The sequence below is a fragment of the Chaetodon auriga genome, chromosome 9 (assembly GCF_051107435.1).
Source record: "Chaetodon auriga isolate fChaAug3 chromosome 9, fChaAug3.hap1, whole genome shotgun sequence".
NCBI classification, from domain to species: domain Eukaryota; kingdom Metazoa; phylum Chordata; class Actinopteri; order Chaetodontiformes; family Chaetodontidae; genus Chaetodon; species Chaetodon auriga.
Genome location: NC_135082.1, coordinates 426367 through 450410, shown reverse-complemented (window position 1 = coordinate 450410; position 24044 = coordinate 426367).

Here is a 24044-nt window from a genome sequence, read left to right as displayed (position 1 = left end):
TGTACTTCAATTGTTATTTTGTCTAAAATCTGATATCAAGCATTCAACAAAATGTCAGACGACTGATTATAGTCTGCATTCATCATTCAGGGTTTTTTTGCACATTTTTTATGTGACACATAATCTTCCAGATTCAGTGTTTTATCAAAGAGTTTTGCACAGTGTTACTACCAGTTGGTCCCTTTATAAATCAGGTAACGTGGTTACAAGTATTGTTGAAAAGTTTAATCAAAGCCATGATTGTGGTGGTTATGAAAACTTGGGCTTCATTATATGCTGTGGCATGGCGTGGGGGTTGTGTTTCTGGTGTTTCCTTTTTTGACAGAGGCTGGGCGTGGTTTTCCAGGTGGCTGAGAGCTGGCTCCTACTCAGCTGGGACTCGTCACAATCATCCATCCATCCATCCATCCATCCATCCATCCATCCATCCATCCATCCACCTTCTCCCGCTTCATCTGGGGCCGGGTCGCAGAGGCAGCAGTCTGAGCAGGGACACCCAAACTTCCCTCTCCCCGGACACTTCCTCTAGCTCTTCCGGGGGGATCCCGAGGTGTTCCCAGGCCAGCCGAGCAACATAATCACTCCAGCGTGTCCTGGGTCTTCCTCAGGGCCTCCTCCCGGTGGGGTATGCCTGGAACATCTCCCTAGGGAGGCGTCCAGGGGGCATCCAATAGAGATGCCCAAGCCACCTCAGCTGACTCCTCTCGATGTGGAGGAGCAGCGACTTTACTCTGAGCTCCTCCCGAGTGACAGAGCTCCTCACCCTATCTCTAAGGGAGCGCCGTGCCACCCTGCGGAGGAAACTCATTTCAGCCGCTTGTATGCGGGACCTCGTTCTTTCGGTTATGACCCAAAGTTCATGACCATAGGTGAGGGTAGGAACGTAGATTGACCGGTAAATCCAGAGCTTCGCCTTTCGGCTCAGCTCCTTCTTCACCACGACAGACCGACACAGTGACCGCATTACTGCTGCTGCTGCACCGATCTGCCTGTCAATCTCATGCTCCATCCTTCCCTCACTCGTGAACAAGATCCGAAGATACTTAAATTCCTCCACTTGAGGCAGGAACTCTCCCCCAACCTGGAGGGAGCAAGGCACCTTTTTCCGGTCAAGAAGCATGGCCTCGGACTTGGAGGTGCTGACTCTCATCCCAGCTGTTTCACACTTGGCTGTGAACCGCCCTAGTGCATGCTGAAGGTCCTGGCTCGAGGGAGTCAACAAGACAACATCATCCACAAAAAGCAGAGACGAAATCTGCCGGCTCCCGAGCCAAACCCCCTCCGGTCCCTGGCTGTGAAATTCTGTCCATAAACATAATGAACAGAACCGGTGACAAAGGGCAGCCCTGCCGGAGTCCAACATGCACCGTGAACAGGTCCAACTTACTGCCAGCAATGCAGATCAAGCTCCTGCTCCGGTTGTACAGGGACTGTACAGCCCTCAGCAGAGGGCCTCCAACCCCATACTCCCGGAGCACCTCCCATAGAATGACGCGAGGGACACGGTTGAATGCCTTCTCCAAGTCCACAAAACACATGTGGACTGGTTGGGCAAACTCCCATGAACCCTCAAGTACCCTGTGGAGGGCTTAGAGCCGGTCCAGTGTTCCACGGCCAGGACGAAAACCGCATTGTTCCTCCTGAATCCAAGGTTCTCCTCTCCAGTACCCTGGAATAGACTTTCCCAGGGAGGCTGAGGAGTGTGATCCCCCGATAGTTGGAACACACCCTCTGGTCCCCCTTTTTAAACAGAGGGACCACCACCCCAGTCTGCCATTCCAGAGGCACTGTCCCCGACTGCCACGCGATGTTGCAGAGGCCTGTCAACCAGGACAGCCCTACAACATCCAGAGGCTTGAGGTACTCAGGGCGGATCTCATCCACCCCCGGTGCCTTGCCACCGGGGAGCTTGCAAACTACCTCAGTGACTTCAGCCCAGGTGATGGATAAATCGACCTCTGAGTCCCCAGTCTCTGCTTCCTCTACAGAAGACATGACAGTGGGATTGAGGAGATCCTCGAAGTATTCCTTCCACGCCCGACAATATCCCCAGTCGAGGTCAACAGCTCCCCACCTCCACTGTAAACAGTGTTGACAGAGAGCTGCTTCCCCTTCCTGAGGCCCCGAATGGTTTGCCAGAATTTCTTCGAGGCCGACCGGTAGTCCTCCTCCATGGCCTCCCCGAACTCCTCCCAGACCCGATTTTTTGCCTCTACAACCGCCCAAGCTGCCGCACGCTTGGCCTGCCGGTACCCGTCAGCTGCCTCAGGAGTCCCATGAGTTCAACCAGGCCCAATAAGACTCCTTCTTCAGCTTGACAGCATCCCTTACTTCCGGTGTCCACCACCGGGTTCGGGGGTTGCCGCCACGACAGGCACCGGCGACTTTACGGCCACAGCTACAGATGGCTGCATCAACAATCGAAACTTGATGTTTCCAACCTCCCTTGGAATCTGGTCGAAGCTCTCCTGGAGGTGGGAGTTGAAGGCCTCCCTGACAGTGGGTTCCGCCAGATGTTCCCAATAGACCCTCACAGTACGTTTGAGTCTGCCAAGTCTGTCCCGCTTCCTCCCCTGCCAGCAGATCCAACTCACCACCAGGTGGTGATCAGTTGACAGCTCAGCCCCTCTCTTTACCCGAGTGTCCAAAGACATACCACCGAAGGTCAGATGATATGACTACAAAGTCGATCATTGACGTCCGGCCTAGGGTGTCTTGGTGCCACGTGCACTGATGGACACCGTTATGCTTGAACATGGTGTTCGTTATTGACAAACTATGACTAGCACAGAAGACCAACAACAGAACACCACTCGGGTTCAGATCGGGGAGGCCGTTCCTCCCAGTCACACCCCTCCAGGTATCACTGTCGCTACCCACGTGGGCATTGAAGCAGAACGATGGAGTCCCCGGTTGGAGCACTTTCCAGTACCCCTCCCAGGGACTCCAAGAAGGCCGGGTACTCTGCACTGCCGTTTGGCCCATAGGCCGAAACAACAGTGAGAGACCTGTCCCCGACCCAAAGGCGCAGGGAAGCGACCCTTTTAGAGTACCCTCTCGCGACTCCAACACATGACGGCTGAGCTGGGGGGCTATAAGCAAGCCCACACCAGCTCGCCGCCTCTCACCGCGGGCAACTCCAGAGTAGAAGAGAGTCCAGCCTCTCTCAAGGAGTTGGGTTCCAGAGCCCAAACTGTGCGTGGAGGTGAGCCCGACTATCTCTAGTCGGAACCACTCAACCTCCCGCACTAGCTCCGGCTCTTTCCCCCCCAGCGAGGTGACATTCCATGTCCCCATAGCCAGAGTCGTTGTCCAGGGTTTGGGTCGTCAGGACCCCCGCCCACGACTGCCACCCAGAACGCAAAGCACCAGCCCCTTCTGGTCCTTCCTGTGGGTGGTGGGCCTACGGGAAGGCGGGTCCACATCGCTCCTTCGGGCTGAGCCCGGCCGGGTCCCGTGGGCAAAGACCCGGCCACCAGGCGCTCGCCTGTGAGCCCCAACCCCAGGCCTGGCTCCAAGGTGGGGCCCCGGTGACGCCAATCCGGGCGACGTGAACATCCTTGTTTTTTCAATATCCATAGAGGCTTCTGAAGACCCACTTTTTTCTTTTCCAACCACCAGCCATACTTCCTCTCCCATACTGATACAGTATGGGAGAGGAAGTATGGTTATTACCAATAACTTGTTTGACTATATTTGACACTTAATGAAAGTCACTATTATTATAACAAACCTTTCTTTTGTGCCGAAAAAGGCTCTCATCGATCACAACAAACTCCCTTCTTCCACCAATCTGCTGGCCTGTACGCCTTCTCATCCTTTCAACTGCTGTGACACAGACCTCCCTTAATTTTTTGACATTTTAGTGAGAGTGGTTGAACTGGCTGCAATGGTGTCATCCATAATATCAATCTGTCATAATCGTAGACCCTGACAAAATCTTAAAAGACAAATGAAAAAAAGGTGTTCTAAATTTAAAATAATTTATTTAAATTTCCCCAAATAATCTGACCCGAACCTGCCGGCATCAACAAAAAAGACAAATCAACACGTAACTGCAAATTCGTTTAAATTTACCTATCTAATATATTTCTCACCAAGCATATAGATCTCCACTGTTCATCCTCTTTCAGTTTCATGTCCTGATGGCATGTTCTGCATTTGACTTTTCTTTTTAGCAGTTTCCTCTTCTGAAGCCACTTATCAGCTTCAGGGCATTTCTTTTCGAGGTTTCGTCATTAATAAGCTTCTTAAGTCAAGTGAATCCACTCATTGTTTTCTGCATTTGAAAAAAATCTTATCTGTATGGGCTTGGGACCACTTTGGAGTGGGATGTGTACGTTGAGCTTGCAATCCCGCTCTCAGCACGTCATCAACGTGATGACGGTGGGAGGCAGCAACACTTTACGTCCGAGGAGCAGACGAGACAGAACCATTAATTCAAGAAGCTGTAGGAATCATATCAATGCATTTAAGACAGATATTATCAGACAAAAATTAACAATGCTTTGGCAGTTATGAGTTTTCCTGACAATGCCATACAATTTAATATTAGTAATCAGTTGCTTCAGTGTCTGCACTGACAAGTTATTCAAAGTGCTGGGGATGTCAGTGATAGTGCCTTCATCCACACTGCCACACACGGTGGTTCGATCCCTGTCCCTGACGAAGTATCCTTGGGCAAGATACTGAACCTCAAAACTTCGACCGATGCTGCGTCATCAGTGTGTGAATTCATATGTACGTCGCTTTGGATAAAACCATCTACCAAACGACTAGTTGTAATTGTAATCACTTGTTAGTGTGATCTCCAATCAGGCTGATCTGAAATTGGATGTTTCTCTGCAGTTCTCTGCTGTCTTTTTAAGAACAACCTGAAACACAATAGAGGACACAGTATTGTTAAACTCTCAACATAAGAACCATAAAAATCTGACTATGTTGCTCATTTAAACTTTTGGCCGCATTTTGGCCGCATGCTCAAGGGTTGTGCAGAACAGCTGGCTGGCGTCTTCACTGATATTTTCAACCTGTCAATGGCCAAGGCACCACCACTATCAGCCGGTACTGAAGCAGTCAGCTGCAGTTGGCCTTAATGACTTCCATCCTGTCGCACTCACCCCCATCATCACCAAGTGCTTTGAGAGGCTGGTCTTGGCCCACCTAAATGCTGTCTTCCCCCCACACTAGACCCCCATCAGTTTGCCTACTGACCAAACGGGTCGACTGAGGATGCCATCTCCGCAGCACTTCTCTCCACACTGATGCACCTGGACAACAACAACACCTACGCGAGGATGCTGCTCATCGACTTCAGCTCAGCATTCAACACAGTCATCCTCTCCAAGCTGCTCAACAAACTTAGTGACCTCAACAACAGCACCTGCCTCTGCAAATGGACTCTGGACCTCCTGACGAACAGACCCCAGTCTGGTAGGTTAGAAAACCACACCTCCACCACCCTGACCCTAAACACCTGCGTCCCACAGGGCTGTGTGCTGAGCCCTCTCCCCTACTCCCTCTTCACCCATGACTGTGTGCCTGAGCATGGCTCCAACTCCATCATCAAGTTCACAGATGACACCACGGTGATAGGCCTGATCAACAACAACGACGAGTCAGCCTACAGGGATGAGATTCAGCAGCTGATGGTGTGGTGCGCCGACAACAACCTGACCGTCAACACCAAGAAGACCAAGGAGCTCATCATAGACTACAGGAAAACCAAAGGCTGCAGTTGCACCCACATTCACATCAACGGGGCAGAGATTGAACATTTGTCCAGCTTCAAGTTCCTGGGCGTCCTCTGAGGACCTCTCCTGGACCGTCAACTCCTCCACCTTGATAAAGAAAACTCAACAGAAGAAAGTTAACCTGGCTCGTCAGATCCCAGTCAACTTCTACTGCTGCACCATTGAGAGCATCCTGACCAACTGCATCTCAGTATGGTACGGCAGCTGCACAGTCTCCGAGTGGAAGACCCTGCAACAGGTGGTGAAAACTGCCCCGTACATCACCAGTGCCCAGCTAACTGCCATCAAGGACCTTCAGCACTAGCGGTGGCTAAGAAAGGCATGCCCCCTATCATCTGGTAGGAGGTTCAGGAGCCTCCGTTCCCACACCAGCGGAGGAGGTTCAGGAGCCTCCGTTCCCACACCAGCAGGCACAGGAACAGTTTCTTCCCCAGAGCTGTTACCCTGCTGAACTCTGTCCACCTGCAGCCCCAGCACCCTCCCATTGACACCGACATCCCCTCTACCACCTCATGGCCCCGCTACAACCCCCGCCATCTTCCCATTGATTTACACTGACACACTCTCTTGCCACCTCGTGCCTCCTCTCCAATCCCCCCACCACCCTCCCATTGACGTTCACAACCGCCTCTTCCACCCCAAGAGACTACACCAAAATGGACATTACAACTCAGCCCATGCCATACTGCACATACTCCACACTGCACATATTACTTTATATTTTATATACACTGTATACCTCATCTGTTCACTTCTACTTTTTACTTTTACTGCACTGCCACTTACTACCTATTGCCTCCCAGTTCACTTTTTAGTGTGCAGAACAAGCCGTTCATACAGGCTGAATCAGCTGTGGACAACAGAACCAATGGATAAATGCAAACTGCTTCAATGCAATGCTCTTGCTTTAATCACATTAAATATTATCATTTGACAGCAATTTAACTATTTAGATATTTAAACATATCTACTGGTTGGATTGTGTCTAATTATTTTAATTCATTTTAATTATTGTTATATTATATAAGTGACATTAGAGTGATCTTTTGCCAGAGAACAGTTGTGATTCTGAGACATTTAGCCTCAGACATTTTCCAGAAAAACACCAACCACACTCCTCACCACTGTGATTGCAATTTCAATTCTTTGTACTTCATCTCCCTGAGATGCCTGACTTCCCTTTATCTCACCAGGATGTCAGGTCTTTTTGTGTTCTAAATTGTGATGTCTAGACCTCTTAACACCAACATACAAAATCCTGCAGGATGCCTCCTGTGTGAGCCACCCCCTAGGGAGTCGGCTCCGATACCCACAGCAGACCAAAAGGTGCGAATACACACCTTTGGGTAGGGGAGGCGTTCCTAAGGTATAAATGTTTAGCTCTCCCCATGCTTGGGGTCTTTCTTCATTCTACCGCTCGGGTGATGATTGACCTTTTCTTTGCAAAGGAAATAAAACCTTGTCGGCCGGCAGAAGTCTCTATTTCATTCTTCACCAGCAGCAGAGAATTTCCACAACACCACTTCATTTGAATGAATCTCCATTTGCTCTCTTCCTCCTACCTGTGCACCCAGCACAAGCAGCTATAGCTGCTGAGGAGCTCAAGTGGACTCAAAGACATTTTTCATTTTGCATCGCTTTTTGGTTGTTTTTGGTTCCTGAAGTTAAATGGATTGTATTTATGTAGTGCTTTTCTTGGCTTAATGTCTACTCACGGTGCTTCTACAAACACAAGGTGCTACCTGTTCAATACGAGCAGTAGTCATTCACTCGCACACTCACGCACCAATGACAACATCCGGAGTAATTTGGGGTTCAGTATCTTGGCCAAGGATACATCAACATGTAGACTGCAGGGTGCAGGGATCGAACCACTGACCTTCTGATAAGTAGATGACTGCTCCACCTCCTCAGGAGCAATTTAGGGTTCAGAGCTTGCCCAAGGATACTTCAGCATGTAAACTGCTGGGCCTAGGGATTGAACTACTGACCTTCTGATAAGTCGACCACCGCTCTCCCTCCTGTATTGTTTGACACGATACAATAGTTTGACACAATATGAAAGATCTGTAATGCTTAATGCAATTGTAATTTCTTTCCCATGTATGATATTTGTTGACTTCTCTGTGTAAATCAGTCTAAACTGTGTTGAATATTTGTGGACTATATATGTGGACTCTCGCTTCAGCAATGGTGAGCGATAGGAGCCCATTAGTGATGTTGAATGACTGTTAAAGAGGAATGACTTAATTCAATTTGCAAGTGGAAGTGAATCCCAAATCCTGCTTCTGTGTGGCGTATGAGCAGTTGTGCATAAGAGTCAGGTTAATTTCTGACTCACACACTCTCAGAGAGTTTTAGTTAACTAGTTCTGCACATACATCCTGAGCCGAAGAATGAGTGAGTCACTCCTCAGTGACAGACTCTTCAACAAGCTATCTCAGTACCAAGAGTCCATCAAAAGCAAAGAGTAACAGTGGGTAAAAACTTTGTAAATTAAGGGTTTATTTCAACCAAACCAGAGTAGGTGATTGTTGGAACAGTTGAAAGTTTAACAAAGATGGTTTTGGTGAATTTTATTTTGTTTCTGCTCAGTTTGAATGAAGTGTGTTATATGATGAGCCATCATGCAGTTAAGCTCATCTTGGTTCGGTAAAGACAGAAACTCGAATTCAGAAGTGTTATTTTATGGTTATGGTTGTACTTTCTCTTTAATAAGTAAAATAGGTGTAAGAATATATAATTTATTGATTCTTGAAATTGCTAATTTGGTAGACCACAAAAGCAGAACAGAACTTGTGGAACAAATAAACTTGCAGCTTGCGCACATCTCCTAGATGAAACTATGAGTTGGCAGGTCCACAAAACTAATTGGATTATTTTAAATGGTCTTCTCTTCACTAGAGCCCCCTTGTCAAATGTGATTAGGGTTACTGAGATGCAGCCTTGTCTTGAAGAAAAAAACACAGAAGGATATTAATGAGAAAATCTATTCATGCATTCTACAGAAAAACAAGTATGAACCCAGACCATCAGAATTTTCTAGGCCTGCCAGTCTCAGTGTCTCCCACAGGGCTTGGGGGAACCTCTGTTGACAAGGTTTGATGTCAGTGCAAATTCTGATAAATGGTTACCCACGTCACAACTACTGTGGGGTTTTCTCCCAGTGAGGGGATTAGTCCTTCACATGTGTACACACATGATCTATCATTGCCTCTCTCTCTCCCTACATGAGCAGTGCTCTGACGCACCACATGTCACATGATATCAACCCAACTCCTCTGCTGCTGTAGTATGTGCGGACAAAGTAGTCCAACATTTGTTGATATGAATCACATTGTTGTTTGCATTGTGTCTTTATGCTTGAGCTATTTGTATGCTTCCTAGTAGCATCGGAATTTACATAGAGAGAGCATTCTACTGGACAACTAGATCATACTAGACTGTATCATAGATGTAATGTGGATAATAAATGTTGTGCCCCATTGAAATAAATTTATTTTAACACTTCCATTTTTCCACAGTAGCTGTTGATATTTGTAACTAAAGGATAATTCATTCTCTTCTGGGCATTGTAAACAGATCTCAGACATCTACTTAAACTCCCTCTAATTAACATTTTTAGTTTTGCTTTTCTTTTTTTCATATAATTCACTTCAGGAAAACACCCAGTAATTTCCCTTGCTTGGTGCCTACAAAAAATGAGAAAACAAAATTTCTGTTGTAACTTTTGTTTTCTGAATTGAATTAAATTATTAAATTAGCCGATAATATGCAGAGCCTATATAAAGTGACTTAGTGTTGCACATTTTCAGTATAAATATCAAACCTCAACAGTTTAGTCAATTGACAATTTGATGCTCTTTCTATTTATATTGGATGTGTAGGTTTTATAGATTTTAATTTTTTTCTGCATCTGTTCTTCAACAGGTGGTAAGTTCTTGTGAAGGATGTATAATCAGGTGATGCTGTCAATCACCATTTTCCATGTTGAGAATGTTCAATATATCAACATAATTATGAACACACTTACAACACACTGACAACAACATAAGGAAAGATATTGACAAATAGCTCGCTTACCCACTGGGATTAAATGACCAGATAAGTGTGGCGAAAATCTTGCCACATCTGTTATATTTATTCTTATCTCTGCCTATAAATATATCATAAATTCAATTTCTTAAATGGGATAAGCTTACATAAAGATTCATATGGGAAGAGTATGTGGCACCACACCAACTACTTAAGTATAAAAAGGGAATGGTGAAGTACTCTAAAGGAATACTTTTATGCAGCTCAAATATGTCAATTTATCTACTGGTATAATGCTGATTATGTAGAATATATGATACAAACCCGTGACAACTCAGAGTTGAGACCAGGTGGCGGAGCTGCAGTACTACACGCTTCTTAACGAGTTAAACATTAAAATCTAATAAAAATTAAAACAACCACTGCAGTAGTATAATAAGATAGGAGAATTAAATGTGGACTCCTTAATATCAGATCTCTGTCCTCTAAAGCTGTTTTAGTAAATGAGTTAATATCAGACCGTAATATTGATTTATTTTGTCTGACTGAAACCTGGCTGTGTCATGAAGTAGGTTAGCCTAAATGAAGCTACTCCTCCAAGTCATATCAATACTCACATTCCTCGAGGCAGCAGCTGAGGAGGTGGAGTTGCAGCACTTTTTGACTCAAGCCTATTAATCAACCCTAAACCTAAACTCAACTGTAACTCATTTGAAAGCCTTGTTCTTACTCTTTCACATCAAAACTGGAAAGCCTAGTTCTTACTCTCACATCAAAACTGGAAAAGTGCAGCCAGTTGTATTTGTTATAGTGTATCGCTCTCCTTGTCCTTATTCCGGATTCTGGAAGTAATTATTGTAGGGGACTTTGATGTACATGTTGACATTGACAATGACAGCCTTAGTACTGCATTTATCTCAGTATTAGACTCAGGTGACGACCGTCAGAATGTACATCTCACTGTTTTCACAACACCCTCGACCTTGTTCTGACATATGGCATTGAAATTGAACACTAGTCTCCTCACAGAATTCTCTTTTATCAAACCTTCATTTAATAACTTTTGAATTCATATTACCAGACTAGGCACGGTGGCGCAGCAGGTAGTGCGCGTGCCTAACAGCAAGAAGGTACCCAGCTACGACATCCTCAGAAGAGACAGACCCCAAAGAAAAGGCGGTGGAGTCGCCCTACTCATAAAAAGTTCAGTTACTTATAATGAAATAACCTTCGCAGTAAACCCACAACATGTCCAGAAAAACGAATTTATAGCTGCAAGAATCAAACTCTCCTCTACTGCCAGCATACTTCTCGTGTCAGTACAACTATAAAACAGCAAATTGGCAAGAATACAAATCCTCCACTGCCAACCAAAGTGCCAGTCTTCTTCTATGTGACCCAGAACCTCTTGCTATTGACCGCAGATCTGTTGTGCTTGGTCAGATACTTCTGACAGCAAGAGAAAGTTCAATGACCCTTATAGGGGAAGGAAAAAACTCTAAGAAACTTCCTCCTTCCCTGATCCAACTCATCAAAACCAAAAGAAAACTAAGAAGAGAGTTCATGAAAACAAGATCTTTGGAGATCAAACAGAGTCAACCAAATACAAACACAAACACGGAAAGCCATCAGAACAGAACGAGAAAAAACATGGAACAAGTTCTACACATACTTAAATAAGGATCCAAATCCTAAAACATTCTGGCAGAAAATCAAACAGCTCAATGGAAAGAAAAACAATCCAAGGACACCAGCCATAAGACAAAATGGAAAAATGATATAGGAGGAAAATGAAAAAGCTCATGTTTTTAGTGAACATCCGAAAGACAACCCTTTGTTTGACCCAGTGTGGAAAGACACAGTACAACGCCAGGTTAGTCTGCCCACCCATTTATCCATTAACAACAGAGAAACAAATCATCCATTAATCCAAACTGTCACAATAACTGAACTACAGCAAGATTTCAAGAACCTCAAAGTCAAAGCACCTGGTGAAGATAAGGTGGATAATCGACTTATGAAAGAAGCTTCACCAGAATTTCTAGAGAAACTTGCAGACTGCCTCCAAGCAGGCTATTTCCCAAAAGCCCGGAAATCAGCCCTGGTATCAATGATGCCCAAGCCAGATAAAGACCCCCACCTGCCAGTCAACTACAGGCCTATCAGTCTCTTGAGCAACCTCAGAAAATTATTCAAAAGAGTGCTGGCTGACAGACTACAACGCCACTTTGATGCCCCTGTATTCTTGGGAGTCCACCAGGCTGGCTTTCGAAAAAAAAAGGAGTACAACTGACAACATCCTAAGGCTGGCAGAAGATGTCCAGCGAAGCTTCAACAAAAAAGATATAACAACTGCTGTGTTCTTTGACATTGAAAAGGCATTTGATAAAATGTGGCATGAGGGACTTATTTACAGACTAATGGACCGCAACCTACAACTCCCCAGACAAACAGTTGTACTTTTAAACAGTTTTCTCAACCAAAGAGAGACTGCAGTGAGAGTGGGAGCATCAACCTCCACCAGATTCACACCAGAGGCTGGCGTGCCCCAAGGTGCAGCTCTCAGTCCACTGCTGTTTTTAATCTATATCAGTGACATCTATTACCCACCCAGAGGAGAGGGACAAGTATCCCAATTTGCAGATAACCTCTGCCACTGGGCCTCATCAAAAAAATTCCAATATGCAGGAAGGAGACTGCAGAAATGCATAAATGAGATAGAGAATTGGGCAAACGTGAAGAATAAAACTAAATCCTTCAAAAATTCAATGTGTGCTCTTTTCTAAACACCCAAATAAGAACAATACTGTAAATCTTAAACTATATGGCAAATCTCTCCAGATCACTCCTACAGCCAAATTTTTGGGTGTAACATTCCAACAAAATATGCAGTGGTCAGTGCACATCACAACAATTGAGAAGGAGGCAAGAAGGAGGCTCAACCACCTGAAAATACTATGTAGAAAACACGGAGGCGCTAATCCTGAAACACCAATACGAGTGTACCAGTCCTACATCAGACTGCTGTTTGAATATGCGGCACCTGCCTGGTGCAACACAACAAAAGCACAACTCCTGAAACTTCAAGTGGTCCAAACCTTGCAATAAAAATGTGCTTCAGACTCCCAAGATACACCAGCAATGAATACACTCACAATCTTTCTGGCCTGATGACACTACAAGAAAGAATTGCTGTTTTGGGAAAAAAGTACCTCCAAAGAGCCGAAACAAATCCGTCACTGAAACCGATCATTGAGGAGGAAAAAACTGATCCACCTAGACATATCGGCAGCACTCCCCTGTCCGTACTATTAAAATTGTGACGTGTAAGATGTGATACCAGCGTGCAGCATTTTAAAAGGACAAAAATGCATTAAATCTTATTCATGTATTTTTACCCTAGTTATTGTTTACATTGCTTTTAACCTGCCACATATTCTCAATGAAAGAAACAAGGACGGAAGGAAAAAAAAAAGAGAAAAAACAGAAAGAAAAAAGGAGGGGGGGGGGGAATAAACAACTTTTTATTTATATTTTTTATTTATTTTATTTTATTTGTATTATTATTTTAACACACACACCTACACATAGCAGGGAAGGAAGAGAAAGAAGTGAAGTGATGATGATGATTGTGAACAACTGGTGACCTTTGTAAAGTGTGCTCTAACCTTCCCACCCTCTTTTCCCACGCCGTCCTTCGGGAACCGCTCAAGCAGAGAACAGGGACTGAAAAGGACTATTAGTCCTGAGCTGTCCCTACAGGAACCATGTTATTTTAGTCTTAGTTAGCGTTTTCATCATTGAATGAAGATGGACATGGAAAAACACATTGCTGAAGAGCTAAATCATGGCTGTTACAGCGCAAATCTTTGGCAGTGCTTCTTCAACAAGACAGATGCTTCTGGTTATGCCGATGCCGATCTCACTTCTGATTCTGAACCCAAACTAGAAGATGAAGCTGAAGAAATCGATGAGAGCAACTGTGACGAAGAATCCCTCGGCCTCGCAGAGGAGGAGCTGGAGTATAAGATAGCAGAAGCTATATCTACTGTAACATTTGAATAGACGTACAGTAGTCCTCTGCGTTGACAGCAATCCATGAGCGCAGTTGAGCGTCCAGGAGAGCTGGCAGGGTGGCAGCGGACCAGTCCAAATGGATGTGCTTTGTGAGGCACACCAGAGCAGGCTATCCAGCCACAGAGTGGCGGGGCAGTAGCAGCAGACAGATAGAGACTATTAACTGCTGTTTTGGTGTTGGAGTGTTAGCTCAAACAAGCCGAATCTAACAGATGGGTTTAAAGTCCAGCATTCATACGATACAATCTTTAAAAAATCGATGTGAACGACAAAATAGCGAAATAGCGAAAACAGCAGAGGAGGCACGGCAGCAGCTTGCCAGTGGTCCCTCACCCCCGGAAAAATATGTTATCTTGTGATGTCATCGAAACCGTGATCAGCAGGCTGCAGACTCAGAAACCACAGGCGCTCTTACTGATCTCCGGGGATTTTAATCATGCCTCTCTGTCCTCCACTCTGCCCAAATTCATCCAATATGTCACATGTGCCACCAGAGACAATAAAACACTGGACTTATTCTATGCCAACACTAAGGAGGCATGCGAATCATCACCACTCCCCCCTCTGGGAAGAGCTGATCACAACCTGGTTCATCTCTTGCCTGTATACAAGTCCCTTGTTAACAGGCAACCAGCTGTGTCCCGCACAGTGAAGAGGTGGTCTGATGAGGCGGAAGAGGCTCTGAAAGACTGCTTTGATACAACAGTGTGGGATATATTCAGTGACTCTCATGAGGAGGACATTGACCATCTGACAGACAGCATCATGGACTACATAAACTTCTGTGTGGAGAACACTGGACCCACCAGGACTGTACGGTGTCACTCCAACAACAAACCCTGGATCAATCCTGACATTAAGGCTCTCTTAAAGGAGAAGAAGAGGGCCTTCAAGTCAGGAAACAAAGAGGAGCTGAAAACTGTTCAGAGGGAGCTAAGAAGGAGTATCAGGGAGGGGAATGACAGATACAGAAAGAGAATGGAGGAACAGCTGCAGGAGAACAACACCAGGGGCGTCTGGAGAGGCCTGAAAACCATCTCAGGTCACCAGAAGCCAAACTCCCAGGCGGCTGGGGATCCAAAGTGGGCAGATGAGCTGAACACCTACTTCTGTAGGTTTGAAGAAACATCTGCCCCTCCCCCAGCTGCACCAGCACTGCAGCAGCCCTCTTTTGATCTGCCAGCACCCTGCCTGAGTACCCCACAGTATTCAGCTCACCGCAATCAACACCACCCCCCACTGCTCCTCCTAGCCCCCCATCCACTTCACAAGACACTCAGCCCCCCTGCTCCAACTTGTCCCTCACACCTCTCCAGTTGAGGAATCAACTCAGGAGGTTAAGTACCAGGAAGGCCGCAGGACCAGATGGCCTCAGTCCCAGGCTCCTCAGATCCTGCTCTGATCAGCTGAGCGGGATCATTGGACATCTGTTTAACCTGAGCCTGAGACTGGGAAGGGTGCCACACCTCTGGAAGACATCCTGCGTGGTACCTGTGCCAAAGACCCCACATCCCAAGGACCCTAGCTGCTACAGGCCGGTGGCCTTAACATCCCACCTCATGAAGGCCCTGGAGCGGCTGGTCCTTGCCCACCTGCGCACCCTGGTGAGCTCGTCCATGGACCCACTGCAGTTCGCGTATCAGCCTGGCATCGGAGTGGACGATGCCCTCATCTTCCTCCTCCATCGAGCTCTATCTCACCTGGAATCACCTGGGAGCTCTGTTCGGGTCCTTTTTCTGGACCTTAGCAGTGCTTTTAACACCATCAGACCAGCCATCCTGAGACACAAGCTGGAGCTTTCAGGGGTGGACCAACACCTCACATGCTGGATAGTGGACTACCTTTCCAACCGCCCACAGTATGTGAGGACACGGGACTGTGTGTCAGGGACTGTCCTCTGCAGTGTGGGGGCCCCCCAGGGAACGGTGCTGGCACCGTTCCTCTTCACCCTCTATATAGCAGACTTTTCCCACCTGTCACCCACTTGCCACCTGCAGAAGTTCTCTGATGACTCTGCCATTGTCGGCCTCATCACAGATGGGGACAACAGGTCATACCAGGATTTTGTGGACTGGTGCCAGCAGAACCACCTCCAGATTAACGCGGGTAAAACCAAGGAGCTGGTTGTGGACTTTCGTCGGCGCCCATACTCTTCACCAACACCAGTGAACATCCAGGGAAGGGACATTGAGATGGTGACATCTTATAAGTACCTGGGTGTTCATCTGAACAACAAACTGGATTGAACTCTTAACACCACTGCACTTTACAAAAAAGGACAGAGCAGACTCTATCTGCTCAGGAGGCTGAGGTCTTTTGGGGTGCGTGGGGCACTCCTAAGGAGGATGACAGCCAAGCTGTCCTCCATGACAGACAATGACTCCCACCCCCTCCAAAACACACTCACTGCAGTGAGGAGCCCCATCAGTGACAGGATGCTACATCCAAAGTGTGTGAAAGAGCGGTATCTCAGGTCATTTCTCCCTGCAGCTGTCAGACTGTACAATAAAAGCTACTCCAAGTAATCAGTGCAATAGTCTGGACAATAAGATGTGCAATAAAAACATGTACATAACAGTCTGTAAATACTATCTACAATTTCTTACAATTTTTTTTACAATTTCTTTCTTTTTATTTTTATTTAAATCCTCACTCTTTTGTATATACTGTTCTTGTTTCTAATTTGCATGCACTTCTCATATTAATCTTTACTGATGCTGCTGTATTCTGGAATTTCCCCTCGCGGGACAAATAAAGGAAGGAGGTTTAGATATGGTAATGTGAGCATCTGCTATTAATTTGAATAACACCAACCTGCTTGAATAATGTGTGAATAACACACCTTTTGGGTGCATGAAAAACACACCCACGGGTGGATAACACACCTTCGGGTGTGACCGACATAACATTGCAAAAATCAGGCACACCCTGTCTCAAAATGATGCAGGAAAAACTAGTTCATGCATTCATAATTTCCAGGTTGGATTATTGCAATTCCTTAATGTCAAGCTGCCCAAATTCGTTGCTGAATATTCTCCAGTTGCTCCAGAATGCTGCAGCACATGTGTAATGATCAGGCCCTTTAAGGTCGTCTCATGTGTTTTCATCCCATGATCTTTAACCTACATGAATGTCTTTCATAGCCTAGATTTTTAAGGATAACATGACTGGTGAGAGCCACTTCTCCACTTCTCATAACAAAAAGGCAGATGGCACTCTGGTTGTTGACACTCTTGTCTCCTCTTCTCTGTTTGTGATGTCTATTGCATTTAGATACATGCTTCACACAACACACACTCATACAGGTTGTTTATCACATGTCCAGAACAAGATATGGTATGCCCAGGCCCTGGGAACTGACCAATTATATTCTGTAACGTATATCTGATTATTGTACTGGGTTTAGTCAAACCCAACATGATAAATGTGAATTTTGTCTGACAACTATGCTCATTCTGGCGGAGATCCTGCGGGAGCTCTGTCAGTCCGAGACCAGCACTGTATTACTTTATACGTGACCTCAATAAATACTTTGACTGTGAACTGAAGATTCCTTCGGACCGTTCTTGGGCTTTCAACAAAGAACCTGTTCTGACAAAAACGACGAAGAGATATCATATTTCTCCAATATTAGTCACTCTGCACTGGCTCCCTCTAAAATTTAGAATGGAATTTAAAATCCTCCTCTTTACGTATGAAGCCATAACTGGTCAGGCACCATCTTATCTTAAAGAACTCATAGTACCTTATTACCCCACTAGAACACTGCGTTCCCAGAATGCAGGTGTCGCACGGCGGAAGTTTTAAGTTATTTTTTTTTATGCAACCATTCTGTTTTATTGCATTTTATTTATTTATTTTCTTGCATGCTTTTATCGTGTTTGTAGTGGTGTTTTTATTATGTTTTATTGCATGGTTTTAGTGTGACGTAATTGAGTTGTTTTACTTCCGGCCGGAGCACCCTTCGTAATTGGACTGGTAACTTGCACCTGTGAGTGCTTTACCTTTGTGTATAGACTGGCCAATGAGACTGCAGGACGGAGCGGTGAGCAGCCAACTGCACACAAGGAGGAGGGACTTAAAGGGACAAGACGGAAAGAAGTGGGTGTGCAGGAGAGCGGGTGTAGAGCGGGGATCGCACGGCGCAGAGACGGCAGCGGCAAACATTTCAGAGGACGACCACGATACCGCCTGGGAGGACTACCCCCGAGGAGGCAGCGGACCAGAGACTGTGACTGGAGGTGGTGATAGCAGCCGAGCCGACGAAGTCCAAAGTGTTACCACGTGACCTTACGGCAGCGGCAGAGCGAGGAGCTCTGCCTAGCGTGTAAGTACCCTTTGGGACCCAGTAACACTCTGGCACGGGAAAGGAAGGCGTCTCGGCTGCACTGTGTCGTGTACCCCCCCACTGCCGCTGTGGTTTCTTTTGTTCCAGGTATCCTGGCCGAAGGTCCGCCCTCCTACGAAGTGAGTCGGAGGAGGAAACAGAGAGTGGCATGGCGACGGCGAGGAGCAGGACGGCCATCATCGGGTTTCGTTTTAAATCGGTTTTAAATTGGGCCTTGTGCTTTGTTTTAGCTAGTCTTTTTAACCGATTTTAGTTTTAGTTTGGCCCGTTTTAGAGACTGTTTTAAGGACACCTCGTTTCAATTTTGATGTTTTAAAGAAAGAGTTATTGGTGTCTGTGCCTGGGACGGGTGAAATAAAATAGGACGATCCTGTCCCTAACGCAAAGCTGTTGTCGTTGTACCTCCTTGGCTAGAACATAGTGCTCACCACTTTATGGTTAAAGGACCAATTCAGAGTTTTACAATAACCCATCATCATTTTTTTTTATTCTCATCACCTCCATCACACAGGCTTACTTATGGTTTCTAAAGTCTCCAATAGCAGAACGGGAGCCAGGCCATTTAGCTATCGAGCTCCTCTCCTGTGGAACAATCTTCCAGTCTTTGTCCGGGAGGCAGACACTGTACATTTAAGAGTTGGCTTAAAACTTTCCTTTTTTTCTTATAGTTAGGGAATCTGGATTGTGGATTACAGCTACCTCTCCTGCCATGGCCCTGCCTAACATCCACTGCAACTGCTACTACCACTATTACATCCACTGATACAGTGATTGCATTTCTGCACTCTCTGACCCAACCGGTCGAGGCAGATGGCCACTCACCCAGAGCCTGGTTCTGCCTGAGGTTTCTGCCTGTTAAAAGGAAGTTTTTCCTTACCACAGTCGCCAAGTGCTTGCTCATGAGGGTATTGTTGGGTCTTTGTAGATAATAGAACTTGGTCTGTAGTACCAGCTCTATATGGAAAGTGTCCTGAGACAACTTCTGTTGTGATTTTGCAATATACAAATAAAATTAAATTGAATAAATTGAATTGGATGAAGTTTTAGAAATGGTCAAAGGATGGCTCATGAAATGGAAATCGATTTTACCCAAAATGTCTTACAGACGTTGTTTTCTGGTAATCAATAATCTGGTTTCTTCTGCTCTGTCACATCGGTTGGCCTGTGTTGATCCCCAAGCATCTCTTCCATCACATATTCAAAGACTTTTAATGGATTTCTTTTGGGACAGGTTGCACTGGGTGTCCTGTTCCTTCCTAAGGAGGAGGGTGGACAGGGTCTGATCCATCACTGGGCCTACAGACCTGGTGTGGAGAGCAGCATCCTGCTGCAACTTCAAGCAGTGTGGTGGTCTGGGACTGGGCCTACCTCTGTTTCTAATGGACTTGAGAAAGCTGAACACCTCATCTCTGCCGGCCTTCTTTAGCAGTGTCTTTTCAGGGTGGTCTTTGCTGAGAAAGCAGAGGCAGGAGCAGGCGGACTCTCTGTGCTGGCTCCTACAAGAACCTGTGCTGTATGGAGGACATTTGGACAGTCCCAGCTGGGGTGGACCAACTCTGTCCAGAACGTGAAGCGTTCTGGACAGAGTGTTCTGGACAGAGCCAGAGCATTTCGCTATCAAGCTCCTCTCTCCTCAGACTTGTCCTGGACCAGCCCCTAGTTATGCTGCTATAGCATTAGACGGTCGGGGGACCTCCAAAGATACACCGAGCTCCCCTGTCCTTCTCTCCCTCTCCATCTGCACGTTTTCATGTCCTACCACGGAGTGTTACTAACTTAGCTTCTTCCCCGGGGTCTCTGTGCTTCGTCGTCTCGCAGGTTCCCATGGATTGTGGATTACAGCTGCGTCTCCTGCCATGGCCCTGCCTGACATTCACTGCAACTGCTACTACTGTTATTACATCCACTGTCATTGTTACTGTGATTACATTTCTGTCTGTTTCTCTCTCTGACTGCATTTCTGTCTGTCTCTCTCTCTCTCTGTCTCACTCTCTCTCTCTTGCTCTCCCTCTCTCACCCAACCGGTCGAGGCAGATGGCCGCGCACCCAGAGCCTGGTTCTGCCTGAGGTTTCTGCCTGTTAAAGGGAAGTTTTTCCTCGCCGCTGTTGCCAAGTGCTTGCTCATGAGGGATTTGTTGGGTCTCTGTAGATAAAAGAGCTTGGTCTGTACCAGCTTCATATCAACCTGTGCACAAGAACCTATCTATCACAGGACTGTTGCCTGGGTTCTGGGGTCATGAAATCTTTCAAAAGACTGGTGTTAACCCACTCAGCCCTGCTGGACCCCCTGCAGTTAGCCTACCAGGCTAAGAGATGCGTGGATGGAGCTGTCAATAGTGGATTACACTACATCCTCAAACAGCTCAACTCTCCAGTGACATATGTAAGGCAATGGAGTTCGAAACCATCGTCTCAAAACTCCTCCACCTTAAACTCATCCAGCTCACTGTGCCAGCCCCCATCTGTTAGTGGATCACAAACTACCTGGCAGACAGTAGTAAGCCTGGGGAAAATCTCGTTCAGCACCTGGCCAGTCTATCCTGGCACCCCCAACAGATGTGTTCTGCTCTTCTCCCTCTTCACAAATGACTGCACCTCAGGAGACCTGTTTCAGAGTATCCCAAAAAGTTCTTGGTTCTTGTAATGGGAATTCTTATTATTCATCATCTCTTTACTCAATCACAAGTATTCACTGTCTTAAAGCCAAATGAACAACCATATCATATGATTAGGTGCGTGTGTCATAATCTGCTGACCATGTAGCCATGTACAGTTTGTTATTATGCACTGATTAAGTGAACCATGTGTCCTGATTGTACAACACATTATGACGTGCCTATTGTGCTGACATTGTTCTGATGATAGAACAAAGTCATCCTGTCTACAAAGATAACATATTGTATATAACCTATCAACTTCTCCTGCTCTGCACTCTTTCTTGTCATCTCACACTCGAGACAACAAGAAGGGAGTCCGTCTGCAGGCGTCAGAATAAACTCACAGAAAGACAACGAACGACTCTGTGCTTTTTAGTACAAAATTGCAAGAACAAACTTGGCGTTGTTGGCAGGATCACCCGTGAGGCGACGTTCGGGACTCAGCGCTGCAGGTTTTAAGTCTGTACAGCTGGAGTCTGGGACTCCAAAACCCTGAACCTCCCTATCAAAGACGGTAGAGAAGCGGGGGACCTGGCACGTGAGGACTGAAGCCCACTCACTGGCATGATCCAGAGAACCTTTTCTGGCACACAACCTTGTCTTTCTGGTGAGTAAACTCGGAAAAGGTAAACGATCCTCACCACCTGGGGTGTGTTGTAATAGACGTATTAACAGGGGAAGCTTCGGGTCAGGGACCCACAGGGGGGCAGGTTTTGGAAACCATTGTAGAGTCTGGGACTCGTAGGTACAGCCCCTGTGCACATTAATAAAGCTTTGAATGTTACCATCAACGATCGTTTAGGTTTAGGTTTGCTGTTCTAAGAATGCAGGGGGTTAGAATAATTTTAAATTACACTCTCACTCAAAAAAAAAAAAAAAAAAAGTGGGGAGTTTAATAAAAACAACGAAATTAAGGTTAAAAAAAAAAAAAAACAGAGAAAACCATAGTAAATATCTACACTTGATTAGTTGAAGTGGTAATAAATAAAAATAAAAATCCAAAGTCCTTACAAATCCACCTAAAGAGAAGAAGAAACTAAAAATCTAAAACATTTTTTTTTCTCTCTCTCTCTTTTTCTCCTTTTCCTTTTCAACAATGGGTTCCAACAGCAGTAAAGAAAAAGTATCTGAAAATGTACCTCTGATGTGTTCTCCCAATATTCGATTTATGATCACAAAATATGGTGAACAAAGTACTGGCCAAATTAAAATCTGGGTTCAGGAGTGTGGGTTCCCATGTACTGGCAGTTTTAGCCTAAACCAATTAGAACACTTGAGAGTCCAACTAACAGCAAAGGAAAAAATCAGTCAGACAAAGCAAAAGAAAAAAAGGAAAACAGTTTAAAGCAAATTGGGAAGCTTTTGATTGTTGGTTCACTGAAGCCAACATCAGGGACAGAAAACAAAAGGCAGGGAAAGCTACACTAACCTCTGCATCTCAGTGTCTCAAACTAGATCCTGATCTGGACTCGGCTCCGCCCAGACGACGGCCAGTACCAGCTGCTGACCGAGGAGGAGCAGCCAGCACTCCGGAAACAACTATAGCCACAGCCCAAGCCACACCATCACGGCCTGAGAAACCAATACCTCACCCAAGAGGGGAAAAAGAGAGACCTCCACCTTATGCTACCAAGTATTGTGCACCGTATACCAAGGGATGTGCACACAACACGACAAAGCACCATTTTCAAGCGAACAGACTCCATTCCTCACTCAGACTCTGTGCTAATTGCACCGATGGTTGAAGTCGCTGGAGGAGACGGAAACTCTCAGCTAATCTTCAGACCATGGACGTACAACGACATGAAAGAAGCTGCCAAACACCTCCCCTCTGTCCAAAATGGGGGAGATGAGTTTGCAACACAACTGGACATCTTCTGTCAACAATTCAGACCCTCGACCAATGAACAAATGGGGAACAAATGGACAAAAGTAGCTGGAAACTTCCCTATAGAAGAGCAAAGATTGACTCACCCAACATGGGCAAATGAAGCGAACATTCAATATAGACAAACAGTGACTGAGCTCTGTGATAGAATCAGAACAGCTTTCCTTCGAAGACTGGATATGGGGAAGATATCAGCTTGCAGACAGGAGGAGAATGAGACTGTGTCTGATTATCTCACTCGACTCACAGAGATCCACGACACACACAGTGGCCTCCAAAGACCAGCTGCCATGGTGGGGACGAACCCAGTTACCCCATGGGAGGCTCACCTGTGAGACCGCTTCACTAATGGCATGAAATCAGAAATCAGTGAGATGGTTAAATGCAACTGTCTGACATGGGACTATGGAAATCTTGAGACAGTTGAAAGACATGCCATACATGCAGAAAGATTCCTGAAAGAAAAAAAAAACCCAAAAAGAAGTGGGCGCATCAGGCACTCACGTTATAGAGAAGTACACAGCCCCACTCTTGTGTCAGGATAACGTTGAGGGAAAGCTTAAACATTCATTTTTGCTGTCAAAACGCTGTCCTGTGAATCTGTTAGGGAGACGTGTCAATGTGTCAACTAGGCATAGTTTTGGTTTCCACTCCCCAAGGTATTGTTGTGACGAAAATTTGTTGAATATGGTGGGGAAGACCTAGTGTATGCTTATCAGTGGAAGATTCCAGACACTACACTCAACTCTGTCAACAACACCCTGATACGGGAGGTCAAGACACTAACTATAGACACACACACTGACATCATGACATCACGAAACCTGCACTGCACTTCTCACATCTCTCGAGCAGCAGACAGTGAGTTTGAGGAAACTTGGTATCAGGCACAACAAGGACACACTTGGGCTAGACTGGTTATACTGGACTCATAATCAATGTGCTGTGTCAGTAACTCTGTCTGATCCATCTCTTCAAGCTCTGTTCAGGGTACCACACTCCTACCCCCATGTTTCACTGGTCAAACCGAAAAATAAAAGGTGGAAGGACTTGGGACCTTGGATAAAAGCATGCAACGAGGCCTCCGGGTGGGGAAAAACATCAGATCCTGATGTGGCTTTCCACCTGCATCTGAAGGTACACCGAAAAAGGTTTTCTACTGAAGTGACTGCGCTATGGACTGTTGAGCTCATTCCAGAAACAGATTTCCAAACAGCAACAGAGGTAAAAGATTTTTTTGATTCATTCTTTGGCAATCACACTTTCATAAAAGATGTCTCAGAAAT